The sequence below is a fragment of the Polistes dominula genome, unplaced genomic scaffold (genome assembly GCF_049000335.1).
Source record: "Polistes dominula isolate Pdom_NZ unplaced genomic scaffold, Pdom_raw_medaka contig_246, whole genome shotgun sequence".
Taxonomy (NCBI): Eukaryota; Metazoa; Arthropoda; class Insecta; order Hymenoptera; family Vespidae; genus Polistes; species Polistes dominula.
Window position 1 is genome coordinate 199,976 of NW_028300928.1, and position 14,660 is coordinate 214,635.

A 14,660-nucleotide genomic window follows, 5' to 3' on the forward strand; every position below is an offset into this window, starting at 1 on the left:
TACTTTTTTATCTCTTTTATACCTAAAGCAATTCCCTTGTTACGAGAAGTCATGATTTTAAACCAAGTTGCCAAAAATTTTGTTAACCAAGCACATGTTTTAAAGTGAGGTAAATTGAGCTCGCCAGATAAAAATTCAAACGCTGAACTGACATCCTCACTTAAAACATTTTTTGTGGCGCTTACTCGCATTTTTAAGAAATGCTTGGAGTTGTCTAAATATTCTTCGTGCAATTTTGGAGTTAAGGTAAAGTCAGATTCTGTTTGAAACGCTAATAAATCTTTAAAATATTTACACGAAACTTTATCTGAAGGTAGATTATATTTTTTAATAAAATCTTTTGGAATTGTGAAAAAATCATTATTTAATAAACTAGCTTTCACATACAGAAGGTTTTTAAGTTTGTATAATAAGCCTGGGTGCCATACTTTATCAAAGGCTTGAGTGACGTCCAGAAAGACAGCCGAGCAATACTTTTTTTCCTCAAGACTTAAGCTTATTTGACGGACTAATCTGTGTACCTGCTCTATCGTAGCGTGCTTATTCCTGAACCCAAATTCGTGTGCAGGTATGAGCTAATTCACAGTTAAATGTGCATTAATTCTTTTGACAAGTAGCTTTTCTAGTACTTTCAATAAATGTGAGAGCAAACTAATAGGCCTATATGAGGTAACATGTTGAGGGTCTTTACCTGGTTTTCGTATTAGGATAATTTGGGCTATTTTCCATTCTATAGGAAAGTAATTAAGACGAAGAATAGTATTAAATATTATTGTAAGAAATCTTATGCATCTATCAGGTAGTTCACGCAGTAGTTTACCAGTAATCAGATCAATTCCCGGAGCCTTTTTAATACTGATTTCTTGGTGTATTACCAGACTGATTTCGCTTGCTCTAAACGGTTTATGGGGGCTAGGTAAATCTTCTGTTGCATACAGATACGTATGTACTTCCTCTTCTTCTTCGGCCGATAGCTCTTGTGGAAAGGGTTGAAAAACTTCTTTGAGATGGTTTGCAAAAGCCGCTGCCTTTTCCGCATCACTCCTTGCCCATTTGTTGTTATCGATTTTGATGGGTGGTACACTGACTTGAGGATTTTTTATTTTCTTCGTGGCTTTCCAGAGAGAATAATCTGTTTCTTTAGTTGGAGCTAATTTTTAAACATAGTTTTGGATAGTTAATTCTCTTTCTTCCAGGAGCAATTTCTTCAGTCTTCTTGTAGCTCTGTTAAGTCTGGTTTTATTAACGGGATTTCTGGACTGTTGCCACTGTTTTCTCAGTTTTCTTTTCTCAGCAATGAGCTTTTTAATAGAATCAGAGGTTTCTAGTGGTGTCTCTTTGTTGGAAATTGTAGGTGTTGCTTCCTATGCCGCCTCCTGTATACTGACTGTAAAGTGTTTAATGGCGGCCTCCAGTTGTTCTTCTGTTTTTAGAAGTATGTTGCAGCTAACTTTTTCATTTAGTAGGCATCTATATGTGTCCCAATTTGTTTTCCTGGTGTGTAATGTAGGAGGTGCATTTTTTACAATAAAGCTGGAAAAAAAACATTTACTATAAGGGGGGTATGGTCAGAGAACAAATCTAGACTCGATTTAATATCTAGATAATGTTGGCTTATTCCTTTAATAACACAGAAATCTAACAAGTCTGGTATTTTATGTGGATCTGTGGGCCAATAGGTTGGTTCTCCTGTTGATAGTACATATAGTTTGTTTTTCTGGATGGCTTGATATAATTATTTTCCTCTTGGGGTGGGAGTTGAAAGTCAAGAACCCCACCATGGAGGTTTAGCATTGTAGTCACCCGCAGCTATGAATCTTGAGCCCAGAGTGTTAAAGAATTTTGTAAAATCATCTTCCTTAAATGCATGTTTAAGGGGACAATAAATTGCAGATATTGTTAGGATACCCTACCAATCTTCTACAACAACGCTGGTTGCCTGAATGTACTCGAGATTGGATTTTTTAATTTCATGGTGCTTTATTTTAGATTTGATAGCTATGGCTGTTCCTCCATGTGCACCACCACTAGGGTGTTGAGTACTGTATAGCGTGTATTTATAGAGTTAAGGATAAGATTTATCTGTGAAGTGGGTCTCTGATATTAGCATTATATCAATGTCATTGTCTATTAGGAAAGTGTGTAATTCCTGGCTTTTGCTTACCAGTCCATTAGCATTCCAGATTCCATTTTTATAGGATATGTTAGTTATTAACTTAATTTCGATATGACTGTATTTAGAAGGTTTATCATTGTGTTCATGCTTGTCATTAACTACATCGTCATGTTTTCCATCTTATGTGAGGTTGATGAAGATTCATTTGAGGTAGTTGGTATATCTTGTTGAGAGTGATATGTTACATGGTGGTTGCTGCTTGATGCTTGTGCATAGGTTTTGCCTGGTTGTACCTCGCTGGATCTGGTATATGTGGAGTGAGTTATACGTTCTCTTAATTTAGGGAACATTTTGTTAATTAGTTGTTTTCTGATTACACATCCTTTATAGCTGGCTGGATGATTTCCACCACAATTGCAGCACTTCACTTGGTTGCTTCTATCTTCCCAATTACATTGCTCTGTCAGATGCTTTCCTTCACACTTAACACAATGGGGAATACGCGTGCAATAATTTTTGGTGTGTCCATGCGCTTGGCATCTTGTACATTGTGGTATATCCTTTTTTTTTGTAGGGTTGTTCTACAGAGATAATGGTTTGTAGTAAATGTTTCAAATCATATATTAGTTTGTTATTATTTTGTGGTTGAAGCTCTACAAAAAATAGTGGTGTTGGACTCCTCGTCCTGTTGTTGCGTATATTGGTGATGCTAACGACTTTATGACCACTCGCTTCAATTTCAGATTTTATTTCGTCCAGGTTACTAAAGGAGTGGAGTCCTCTCAACACCACCTTGAAGTTTTTTTGGCTTTTGTATTGAAAAGTGTAAAATTAGGTATCTTTTGCTTCTAGTTCCTTTGCTATTTTAGTGTAGCTTATGGAGTTGTATGGTTGTACTTTAATTTCCTTATTTGTTATGATTTTAAAGAAGTACTCGTCTTTGGCAATATGATTTAATAGTTCTCTAAGCGGAGATATATATTCTACTCTACTTATAAATATGAGTGGAGCTTTGTCTTGACGGTCTTGTGATTTCTCATGCCTTTCTGGGTTTTGATTAATAGGGGCAGTAATAACTCTTTCACTACTACGGGTGACTATAGTCACCCGCCACAAAACGACACCCGCACACGACGGGTGACTATAGTCACCCGTCACACGATGCCGCCTATACACGACGGGTGTAGTGACTTAAAAATATATCCATGAAAAAATTATGAACACAAATCATTTTGTTTCTAAAAGTAATGTCACAAAGTCGTTTTTGAGACAAAAGTCTTGGCTCCGAATGCTAAAGACTGCGCGCGCTTAATGTTCCCACTTTCGGTACGGCGCTCCGTTCTAAACGAGGTACTCCGCGGCGAGGCCCACCGTAGCGAAAGGGTTAATATTATTATTTTTTTTTCGTGGTAAAAAGTAAGGGCAAATCTTTTATAGACCATAGGCGTCGGCCCTGCCGCTGCAGTCGAAGGTCGCCCCTCGACGTTCGTTGTTCAGGCGAGGGGAAAATCCACTTCTGTCCGCGTGGTCGTCCGCGTCTCCCCCCAGCCAGAGATTACTTTAGTATTACTTCTAGTTGGGGGTCTTGTCCATGTGTCGTTTTGGTATTCGTCTGTTGTGTGTTGTGTGTCGTTCGGTCTGTTGTCTTGCGTCAGGTCCGTCATGTCAGGCAGCCGTCCGCATTTTTCCGTCTAAGTATGGTCTTCGTATATGTGGCAACTAATTGCCACCAGTCTTTCCTGTGGAGCATCACTTCCACGATGTTGTAAGGGGTGATGTCTCCCACGGTCGCTTCGAGTCTCCGTCTGTGGTCTGTCCAGCGGTCGCATGCAAAGAAAGTATGTTTCGCATCGTCTCGTTCGTGTCCACAGTATGTGCAGTTTGGTGTCCGTACTCTGTTCATTCTGTGGAGGTATTGTCTGAAGTACCCGTGTCCCTTCAGGAGTTGTGTTACGTAACAGTTTACGTCCCCGAAGTCTCGTTTTGTCCACTGTCTCAGGTCCTTGATAAGTCGTCTTGTCCAGTTGCCTGTTCTTTCTTCCGTTCAGCGCTGTTGCCACGCGCGCATAGTGTTGTCCCTTTCTGTCGATGTTGCGTTCTGTAGTCTCGTGTCTGCGCTTCTTCCGTAAATCCTCTTGCGCTCAAAAGCAAGAAGGTCTATGGGAATCACGCCTGCCACGACCAGAACGGCCTGCGCAGAGACCGTCCGGTAAGAGCAGGCGATCCTCAGCGCGCTCTGTCTTTGTATCGTCATCATTGCGTGGCAGTACTTCTTTGTCTTCAGGGAATCTGCCCAGATTTCCGCCCCGTACAGAAGGATCGAGTATGCTGTCGACATCAGTGGTCTCAGTTTCCTAGTTCTCGGTCCGTTCGTGTTTGCCATCAGGCGGCTTAAGGATTTTACTCTTTCGGCCGCCTTCTGGGCTGTCCTCTGTATATGAGGCCAGAAGGTCATCTTCGTATCTAGGGTTATCCCCAGATACTTGACATCCCCCCTGGTCTCGATTATTTCTGTCCCGACCGTCATGGGGAGTCTCGTCTGTATGCGTCTCCTTGTGAGGATCAGCAGTTCTGTCTTTTCCGACGCAAGTTGCAGTCCGTGGTCCGTCATCCAACGTCCGATTCGTCTTATTGTCTAGTTCAGTTTTAACTGCGCCAGCTCTGGGGTCCGCTCCACGATCACCGCCGCTACGTCATCGGCGTATGCGACGAGAGATACGTCAAGCGGGAGTTCCAGTCTGGGCAGGCTGTCATAGGTCGCGTTCCAAAAATCCGGTCCGAGGATAGATCCTTGGGCAACCTCAGCGGTGATCTGTCTCGTCGTGTGTCCTTCTGTCGTCTCGTACGTCAGCCGTCTGTTTCGTAGGTAATCCTTCATCACCCAAAGCAAGTACGGTGGAACCCCCAAAGCGTTTTTAAGAGCTTGCTGGATGTCCACCCACCTTGCCGAGTTGAAGGCGTTCTTAACGTCTAACAACACGATGGGTCGCGCTTCGTGGCAATATCTGTCTGTTTCCCAGAAGGTGTCAACGACCCTTTAGATCGCACCAATTGTCGACCGACCCTTCCGGAAGCCGAACTGGCGATCTGAGAGGCCTCCCCCAGCTTCTATCGTCCCTGTAAGTCTTTGTCTGAGTAACTATTCGTAAAGTTTTCCTGTCGTGTCCAGTAGGCTCAGCGGCTGGTAGGCCGATGGCGTGCTGGGGGTCCCTCTTACCCTTAGGGATAAGGATCAGCCTCGCCACCTTCCACCGTTCGCTGAAAGTCCCTGTCTGTAGGCAGGTGTTGTACAGGTCAAGGAAGATGTCCGGCCTCTGTTTAACCATCAGCCGTACAACCTCCATCTTGTCCCGGCGCCTTGCCTACCTTCACCGCCTTAGCCGCTCTGAAGAGCTCCTCAGCCGTGAAGGCGTCAACCGGCGATGTCCCGTCTTCGTCTGTCGTTTCTGTTCGCAGCGGGTGTGTTGGAAAGATTCCATCCACGATGCGTCGCATGGATTCCGCATCCTTGAGTACAGGTGGTTCTCGAGCCCCCAGTTTGCCGGTCACTATCTTGTAACCGGCACCCAACGAGTCGCGGTCCACCTCCTCGCAAAGCGTCCTCCAACACTTCGTCTTACTGTCTCGGATAGCGTTAGTCAGTCTTTTTCGTTCTTTTCTGTACTTAGCCTGAAGTGCTTCCCTCTCAGGCCTGCCTTTGGCTCTTGTAACCCTTCTGCGTGCTGCGAGACAGCCCCTCCGCAGTTCAGCGATTTCGTCCGTCCACCAGTATTGTGGCTGTCTGTTTCGTCTGAGGTGTTTTCTCGGTATCGTACTTGCAAACAGCCTTTCTGTTAGTTTAGCCGTCTCGTCTGTAAGTCTTTCCGCCCTGATCCGGCCGGTCAGATCCGGGGGAACGCTGGCGATCGGGGCCGGCGTTGCCGCCAGTTCCTCCGAAAGCCTTTGTGTGTCGATTTTGTTCGTATTCCACCGCGGAGGTTGTCGTTGTCTTTTCTGTACCGTTGCTGTCTTTCTTGTTACCTCAAAGGCGATGTACTGGTGGTCGCTGACTGTGTAGTCTTTGATCACCCGCCATCGCCTTACTTGTGTCAGCAGTCTGTCTGAAGTCATTGTCATGTCTGGGATAGAGTTACTGTATCCCAGTCGTCTGTACGTCGGCGTGCTTCCTGTATTTGCTACTTCTAGGTCTAGCCTTGAGGCCATCTCCAGAAGCAGCCGTCCTCGTTTGTTCGTCGCTGTCATGCCCCACTTGATCGCTCTCGAGTTGAAGTCCCCAGCGACTATCAGGTCCCCAGGCAGTTCCCTGATTCCGTCCCCGAGGGCCGCTACCTTTCTCCCGAACTCCGCCGCGTCACAGTTTGGGGTCAGGTAGACACTGACGTAAGTGACAGTGCTCACCTTGACCTAGACATAGTCTTCCCCTGCGCCACAGCCGGTTATCCGGGAACGGGCAGCGCCCCTCATCCAGATAGTATTAATATTATTATTATTATTATTATTATTATTATTATTATTATTACTATTATTATTATTATTATGACTACTACTACTATCGTTTACTGTGTTGAGGGGTTGAAATCTATTTGAAGTTTTAACAGAGGTACTTAGCCAATAGCTCCTTTTCACAACATTTGTTGGGGTTGTATTACTGTCGCTGGTGTGCCAAGGTCTTTTTTTATTATTGACTAGTGTCCACTCATTGCACGGCTGTTATTTAGTGCTAATTCAGTCCGTTGAGCTGCTGCTTTTGTACTGAGCTAACCTGCGAGGTACCAGGTTGAAGGTAAAGGTTATGTTGGTGGTAGGATTGTTGAAAAATATTTTGTACACCCGATCCGGCCATGTTATCTTGATGTGATAGCAACTCGTTCTGAAGGGGAGTAAGACTGTGCTGTGGGTCAAAGTGTGTATCCATGATGTCCATTGTTTTGACCAAAAGATTCTTCAATGAAAAGTCCTCTGGTTATTAGTTGCTAGGAATGAGGAAGAAGGGATTAAAATGAAATTAATCGAACACGTGGTTGAGCCAAACAAAGAAACAATGCCTTTTTTATTGGCTCGTCAGGGAAAAGCCTTGCGGAATAAAAACCCTAGATGATATTTAATTATAAAAATGACAGTCCCCCACGTGGTGTTACCACGCGGGAAAATATCGTAGATGTGAAATATACAATGGAAAGATCTCACCTTTCGCTAGCTTCGCTTGCGTTTCTTAACTAACTTGACTTAACTTCTTTGATTTCGATATATATTCACAGACGTCCAATAATGGAATGAGATAATGTCCTTTTGTACTGGCCCAGCAGGGCGTATGTACTAGGAGTGAGAAGTGGGGATGCGAGAGGTGGGGGTAACTAGAGGAGCGCTTCGATAGTTACTGGTAGTTGATCGATGCTCGCAATGAGTATCGATGTAGAATCCTAATCGATAAAATCGGACGCGCGCGATTTAACTATAGCTAATTACCGTACGATCATTTCGGATCGTACATCCTTGGTGTCCTCATGATGAGTTGGGTTGATTTGTGAAGAATTTAATTGGTAAAATTCTGCTTGTTGTTGATTGTTATGTGGCATGTTTAATGTTGCCGATAAAGTTTTGGTATCAGACTTTAAAAAATTGCACTTTAGTTGCACTAACTCCGATCAGGATAAACGAAAAGAAAGAAAAACGGTTTCTAACCTACAGAGCGGGAAGAATAGCGTCTTCACGCACTTACGCCATCTTACGAACTAATTGAGATGTTAAGAAGAACGATCGTAATCAGCTGTTTTAGTTGTTTTCAGATGCAAAACCCATTCTTTGCTATATCGGTTGTGAAAAAGTTGTTCTCTACATTAAATAAGAAAAATTGTGTTATTGTGTTACTCTTTTTGTGCTTTACTTGTTACTTTTTAAATTACATTTCGTTAATATTTATTCGCTTTTATTTTAAAGAACGTTATCGTACACATTCAAGAAGGTTTTAAGACGAAGATTTTAGAAGTTCGCCAGTTACATGTAGTGCTGTCAGTCTGTCATCTTCCAAAACGTGTCCTGTGAAACCTGCTTCTTAGAACATCATCTTAGCTGTGTTTGTTACAACTGAGGAAATCATCTTAGCTGTGGTTCTTGCAACTGAGGAAATCATCTTGACTATAATATCTGAGTCTGAGAAAATCATCTTTGTTGTGACATGTGAATCTGATCCATAGAACATCAACTACTAGTGACTTCTAGACCAGAAAATCATCGTACCCAAGGTTCGGCAACTCCCTCACCTTATAAGGTCAAACCTGCAAGCTTTCTTGAATACATTCTAGAAGTCGTCTCTACTGACTATATTACATAAAATCATCGTATTCAAGGTTCGGTATGAGTTCTCCCTTGCGGTACCCTTTTTAGAAAATTATCGTACCCAAGGTTCGGCAACTCATTCACCTTGTAAGGTCACACCTGCAAACTTCCTTGAATACGTTCTAGAAAGTTTTCCTTCTAATTAAGTTCCAGAAGCAACTACATTTTTTTTTAGCCTAACGTTTATCCACTGAGTGGGCAGAAATTTTACCTGATCTCTAACGTACTACATTGGAAGTATCGTGTTGATATGATCAAAACGCTAATAATTAAAATTCTTAAGACTGTACAAATAAGCGCAATAACGGTATTCAATTTACTCATTCAAATATTAATTAGAAACTCATTCTTTACATTTGATTAATTACCATATTTAAATATTAAATTACCCAATAGATTAACAAGTAGCGATTTTTTAGGATTCTGGTTCCAGACCTGGGGGATCCAACATTCATATCATTATCAATTCATTATATTTTGTGAAAATCTTTTATCGTGTTCCAGAGAACAGAAGATCATCTCCACAACTATGGCTTAGACCACCTTGGATCAAGTAAACCATTTATTTAAACGAATAGAATTGGACGACTCTTTTGGAATAGTGGACGCCTTTGACAAATGTAATGGAAATAAAGAACTAATTGCAAAATATCTTTTGAGACATTATGATATTGATGTTTGTGAGCATGAATTCATCACATGTGGTAGGAATATACTTGGACAACAGGAAGAAGAAATGTATGAAAGTTTATCTGATTCAGATGTGACGTATATTGATGGGACAATCCCTCCATCATGTATATTCCGTGATACAATTTGTGATGAAGAATTTTATCTTGATGCTTCTTTTCCTAAAGGTTATAATTTTGATTGTATTAAGTGTACGGTTCATGACAATCAATGTCCAACATTCTATTCTATTATCACCGAAATACAGGCTGCTCTACAACCGGCTCAACGTCATCGGTCTCCAGAAGCGGGACCATCGTATAACTACGATTATAATCCCACCAGTCGTTCATACAGGGCTGAATCTCCGACAATTTCCGAAATGGCAGTTGATGCTGTCGAAGATGGGGAGGATGAACAATTTGGACTGGGAATAGATGCTAAACAACATTGTGTTCAATCCTTGGATGAGGATTTGTGTAAGGCTGGTCAGTCTGGTGGCACCGGGGCATTGTTGGCTGATATATTATCGACCTCGGATGGTGTTTTACATCGTTCGTCTTCACAGCACGACACGCGTTGGGATTCACTACCTTATCTACTACGTCCACGTTTATCAAAACAGGACATTCTTGAAGGATCACTTCCTGCGCGCCTACAGTTGATGGATTATGGTATTGAATCTGGTGGTAGAAAGCGTAAGGCTTCTACGATTAGCGAATTAAAAGTAAAATAAAACGACATCTACAATTTCAAAACATACTAGCCTAATGTCAGTGCTATACTGAATGTAATATGTAACCTGTTCCTATCTAGGTAATAAATATTTATTTAACACAGAAGTCTTCATTTTTTTTTACATTTTTCAATAAAAAAATTTATAACTTAATTCCAACAGTAATGAATTTACCAATAAAACATTTAGATTATAAAAATTTAGTCAATTAGTTAAATTGAAAAATTTTATTTATACGTACGATAATTTGTCGGTAAACCCGATAATTTTACGGCACTGTGCCGATCAGACGGGCTTAAGTCTCTGGGAACACTGGATACTCTTCCTATTTCATCACTGGACTCCTACGAGGACATATCTTTAGCACCTAAGGACCATAGAAGGCCACAAGGAACAACAAAGGACCATAAGGATTCACCTAGAACAACAAAGGGACATCCTAACGTAAATGAATTCTAAACCCCAACCCTTACGGTTGTGATCGCTATAAGCGAAGCGTGCGAAAGGTGAAAGAGAACGTAAGCGAAGCGGACAAGAGATAAGATTTTTCCATTGTATTTATTTCATGTTAACGATAATTTTCCCGCGTGGCAACGCCACGTGCTTGATTCGCATTCTTATATTTGACATATTAACCAGGGTTTTTATGCCGTACAGCTTTTCCCTGACGAGCCAAAAGAACGTTGCATCTTTGATTGGCCCAACCACGTGTTTTATTTTACACCTTAATTCAACCCCTTATTTTTCACATCACAGCATATACGTGTAAGATTTATTGAATTTAAATAGAAATATTTATTATAATAGAACAAATACTTAAATATTTAGGTTTAATATATTAATAAAGAGATAGAAATCGAAAAGAAAAGTAAGTAACAATAGTTAGGAATCTTAAGTACACTCGTATTACACACGTTCACTCACAAATAGTCGCACCGAATCAAGAAGGCGAAGATCGCCTTCTTCGCCGCGCTTATATACTCATTCACCGCACCAATGGTCCCAATCACTTCCGTCAATCATTCTCGAAATCTCTAGACTATTCCCGACCGATTAAATAAAAGACCTCTTCCCGATTTCCGGTTCGGGAATATTTAAGAGACTTCGGGGTGCACGCTCGCTTTTCTTTCTTGCTAGACACACTCATATTCATACCGCTGCATGCACTCACACTTATACCCATATCGCTGCGTGCACTCACACTTATACCCATATCGCTGCGTGCACTCATACTTATACCCATATTGCTGCATACTCTTAACATCTTTCACATTCATCAATTGTTTTCACGCCACCATACACTCGCACTTTTCGTCTTTCTCTCACCCTTACATACGTAATTACCAGAGGACTCCTAATCAAGGAATTTAGGCCATACATTTTGGTGCCTCCTGTATTGTACGAATTCCCGACTCCTGATTTACGAACGCAAATTCTATTTTACGAATGCAAATTGATTATCGCCGCGCTGAGTCAACGAACATCTACACCGTCCAACCTAGCCAGTACCACAAAAGATTTGAAAGCGGGATAAGTAGATTCAATTATCTATGAGTACGCCTATGCGTACACACCTTTGATTATTGACACATATCTCAAGTGAAATTGCGTCTTGGAGCAACGTAGAAGTTCGCAATTTTTTGTATATCAATTCATTGTTCTTATCTTCTCTATAAATTTCGCATCTCAACATTTGAACTGACTAATAGAACTAAATTTCTGAATTTTAACGAGTACATAATATATAATCGAACGTGTTATTCTCCATCTTTAAAATCGCTTTATTCAAAAAAACGGTCATATTTTCGGCAGCTTCGCCGCATTCCTTTGTACCCCCTCTATCGGTCTGCAGCTAGCAAGCAGCGTCCATCCTTTCCAACGATCTACAGCCTACGGGCCGTGCCGCGTGATCGAGAACCCAACGCATGGCAATTCATTTATACACAAAAGGGATTTTGTATTTGCCATAAATTCATTGAGTAACTTTCGAAGAGTAGAGAATAGTTAATACAGGTCCATAATGGCATCGCAAAAATAACTTGAACAAAAGCGGCAGATTTTAGAATTACGGTTAACACACTTCGTGAATTTAATTGAAGAAAGAAGGTTAAGCATAAATAAATTAAGAAGACGTTACGAACGTCTTCCCGAACAAAGTTGCCGTCGATGGAAAAAATGCCGTAAATCGGCCGATGTATAACTGCCAGCGTTCGGCCAAGCATTGGTTGATTACTGGCGTTTAAAATCAATAAAATATTTTTTTAGAAAAGTGTTTTTTTAATTTATATTTTTTTAAATTATTATTTTGTATTTTTCGAATGTAAAAAGAATTTTATTAATATTAATACAGTTATTTTGCTTATGAACAACTAATTATTGAGTGATTTTAAAAAATTGTAATTGAAGTTGTTAACGCCGTCTTCTGATATAAAACCGGTGGTTACATAACATCTGTATTAAATATTTTTGAAGTGAAAACTTCTTTAGAATGGGCGATACTAAATAAGAGGAAACAAAGAGACAATGAGGATTGAGAGAATGAGACACAATATAACTACACAGTTTTTCCTATTCTCGGCCTTTGATTCGTGGTCCCCACTCCTGACTACTAAGCTTTGTGTGTGTGTCGCGTCCGTGTCAAAACAAAAGCAAGCTCTGCGCGTGGCGCAAGCGCAGTACATTTTAAATCAGCTGTTATTCAGTTGTTTGTTAACTTTTATTGTAGGTTGCAGACCATATTACTTTCAAAATGAATTAAATATAATATTTAAAGGGACACGTCACCCAAAAAATCGATTTTTTTCTTTTCGATTTTCTGAAAGAATATTATTTCAAAAATATTCTCTTAAATTTTCGTAAAGATCCGCGCATTATTTACGAAACTGTAGCAGTTTAAACGAAGCGCGCCGTAGCGCGGCTAGAACAGGTGTATACAGCTGTATGTACAGGTGTATACAAGCGCAGTTAAAAAATTACGAAGGAGGCGAGAAAAGCTCGACGGCAATATAAAGTCACTTCTGCAGAGGCTGCTGATGCAGCAGAGGGTACCTCTTATGGCCCTGGAATCAATGATTCAATGAAAATATGAATAAAAAAGTTACCAAAACTTTAAATGTTAATTTCTCCTATTCGCGCTTTTAAAACGGTTGCCCTCGCTGCGTCGAGACCATATATCCGTTCTTTACCAAATTTCGTACAGTAATACTAGATACACGTATCCAGGGAATGAACAAAAGGATATTTTGAGAAAATTCCAATTTTTTTCTCTCGAAAACTTGGCGATTTTTCTGCAAAAATCAGTACACATGAAAGTTTGATCATGAATATCTTCTGAACGCTTAATTTAATCGCCAAACATAAGATACCATTTTTATAGAGCAGTTAATTTCCTACAAAAAATTGTATTGCACATTTTATAATAGTCATTTATTGTCGAGTTATAAAATTCATAAACAAATATAAAATTTGTCTTAAAATAATCAAACTTAAATCTTTAATATCATTCAAATAGTGAGGTTTACGGAAAAAATATGAGATACCTTTTTTGTAGAGCATTAAATTTCCTACAAATTCTTTCAGAACATTTTTCTGTACAATCAATTAATGATGAGGTATGAATTTTAATCTAATGGACTAAAAAAAAAAAAAAATAAAAAACTGCGATGCGGAGGATCTTCCTATTAAAATTAAGAGCTCATATTTGGTGAAAATTGTTTTAAGGTGTCTAGCAACCCATGTTTCCGTGGCACTTGAACAAAAAAAGTCATTTTTTTTTTATGAATCCTAATATATATATACAAACACACAAATAATAAAAGTCTATAAAAATGGTGATTTTTCAAGTTTCGCGGTGATTTCCAGCTAATAGGTAATTATTATAAATGTCACATGGTACTTAAAGCTTTGTTTTACATAGCAACTGTATCTAAGAAATATTTGTGGGGTGTGTTGAAAATCGAAGAGGTTGTGTGTGTAAGTCTGTGTGAGTCCAAAGGTCCGAGAGGTTGTGTGTGTAGGTCGGTGTGGGTCCAAAGGTTCAACATATTGTGTGTGTTAGTCGGTGTGGGTCCAAAGGTCCGAGTGCGTTTGGAACATGCGGGGTGGGGAAGAAACCTTATAAGGAGGGGACGGTCACGCATCGGGGGGGGTTGTTTTTTTCGAGAGAGTAGTGTGGAGAGAACCGAGTGACGAGAGCGAGTGAGAATAGCGAGTAGAGAGTAGCGAGTGAGTAATGATTCTGTGAGTAGTGAGTAAGTGCGAGAAGTTGCGAAGCGTTATTGTAATTGTAATTGTAATAAGCAATAATTTGTGAGAATAAAGAGTATCTTTTATATCTCAAGTAGTGTTAGCAACACGGGGGAATTAGATATCCTTAGCCGGATACAGAACAATTGATTTCCCTACATATTAGATGTACCTCCCGCGTTATTTTACTTTTCATCATGGCTTCTACATGTGGAGGTAAGTAATTAATTGAATTAATTATTCTGTAGTATTATTTTTAACTTTAACATAACAATTATTCGTATTATTAATTTCTTACTATTATTAGTATTAGTATCATATTAAGCGATAGAATATTAACTCATAGGTAAACAATACATCATTCGAATGTTGCTAACCTTAGTTTAACCCAACTTTTTTACATTTCTAAACATTTTTTTCGCTTTATTATAATAAGTTCAATAATTATTATATAGTTCAATAATTACTAAACATTCCTAATTTAATTGAATTATTTCGATTACTACAAAAAATAATTTTATGTTTTGTGTTATAGATGAAAATTTTGCAGTTGTATAT

The 14,660-nt window shown here is 39.8% G+C and overlaps 1 protein-coding gene across 1 annotated transcript in view; it reads right to left on the reverse strand.

Annotated features, from left to right (window-relative positions):
* LOC149032920 (uncharacterized) overlaps nt 1-14,660 on the reverse strand; it is a 164,759-nt gene that overhangs the window by 58,097 nt on the left and 92,002 nt on the right. The window lies entirely within an intron of this gene.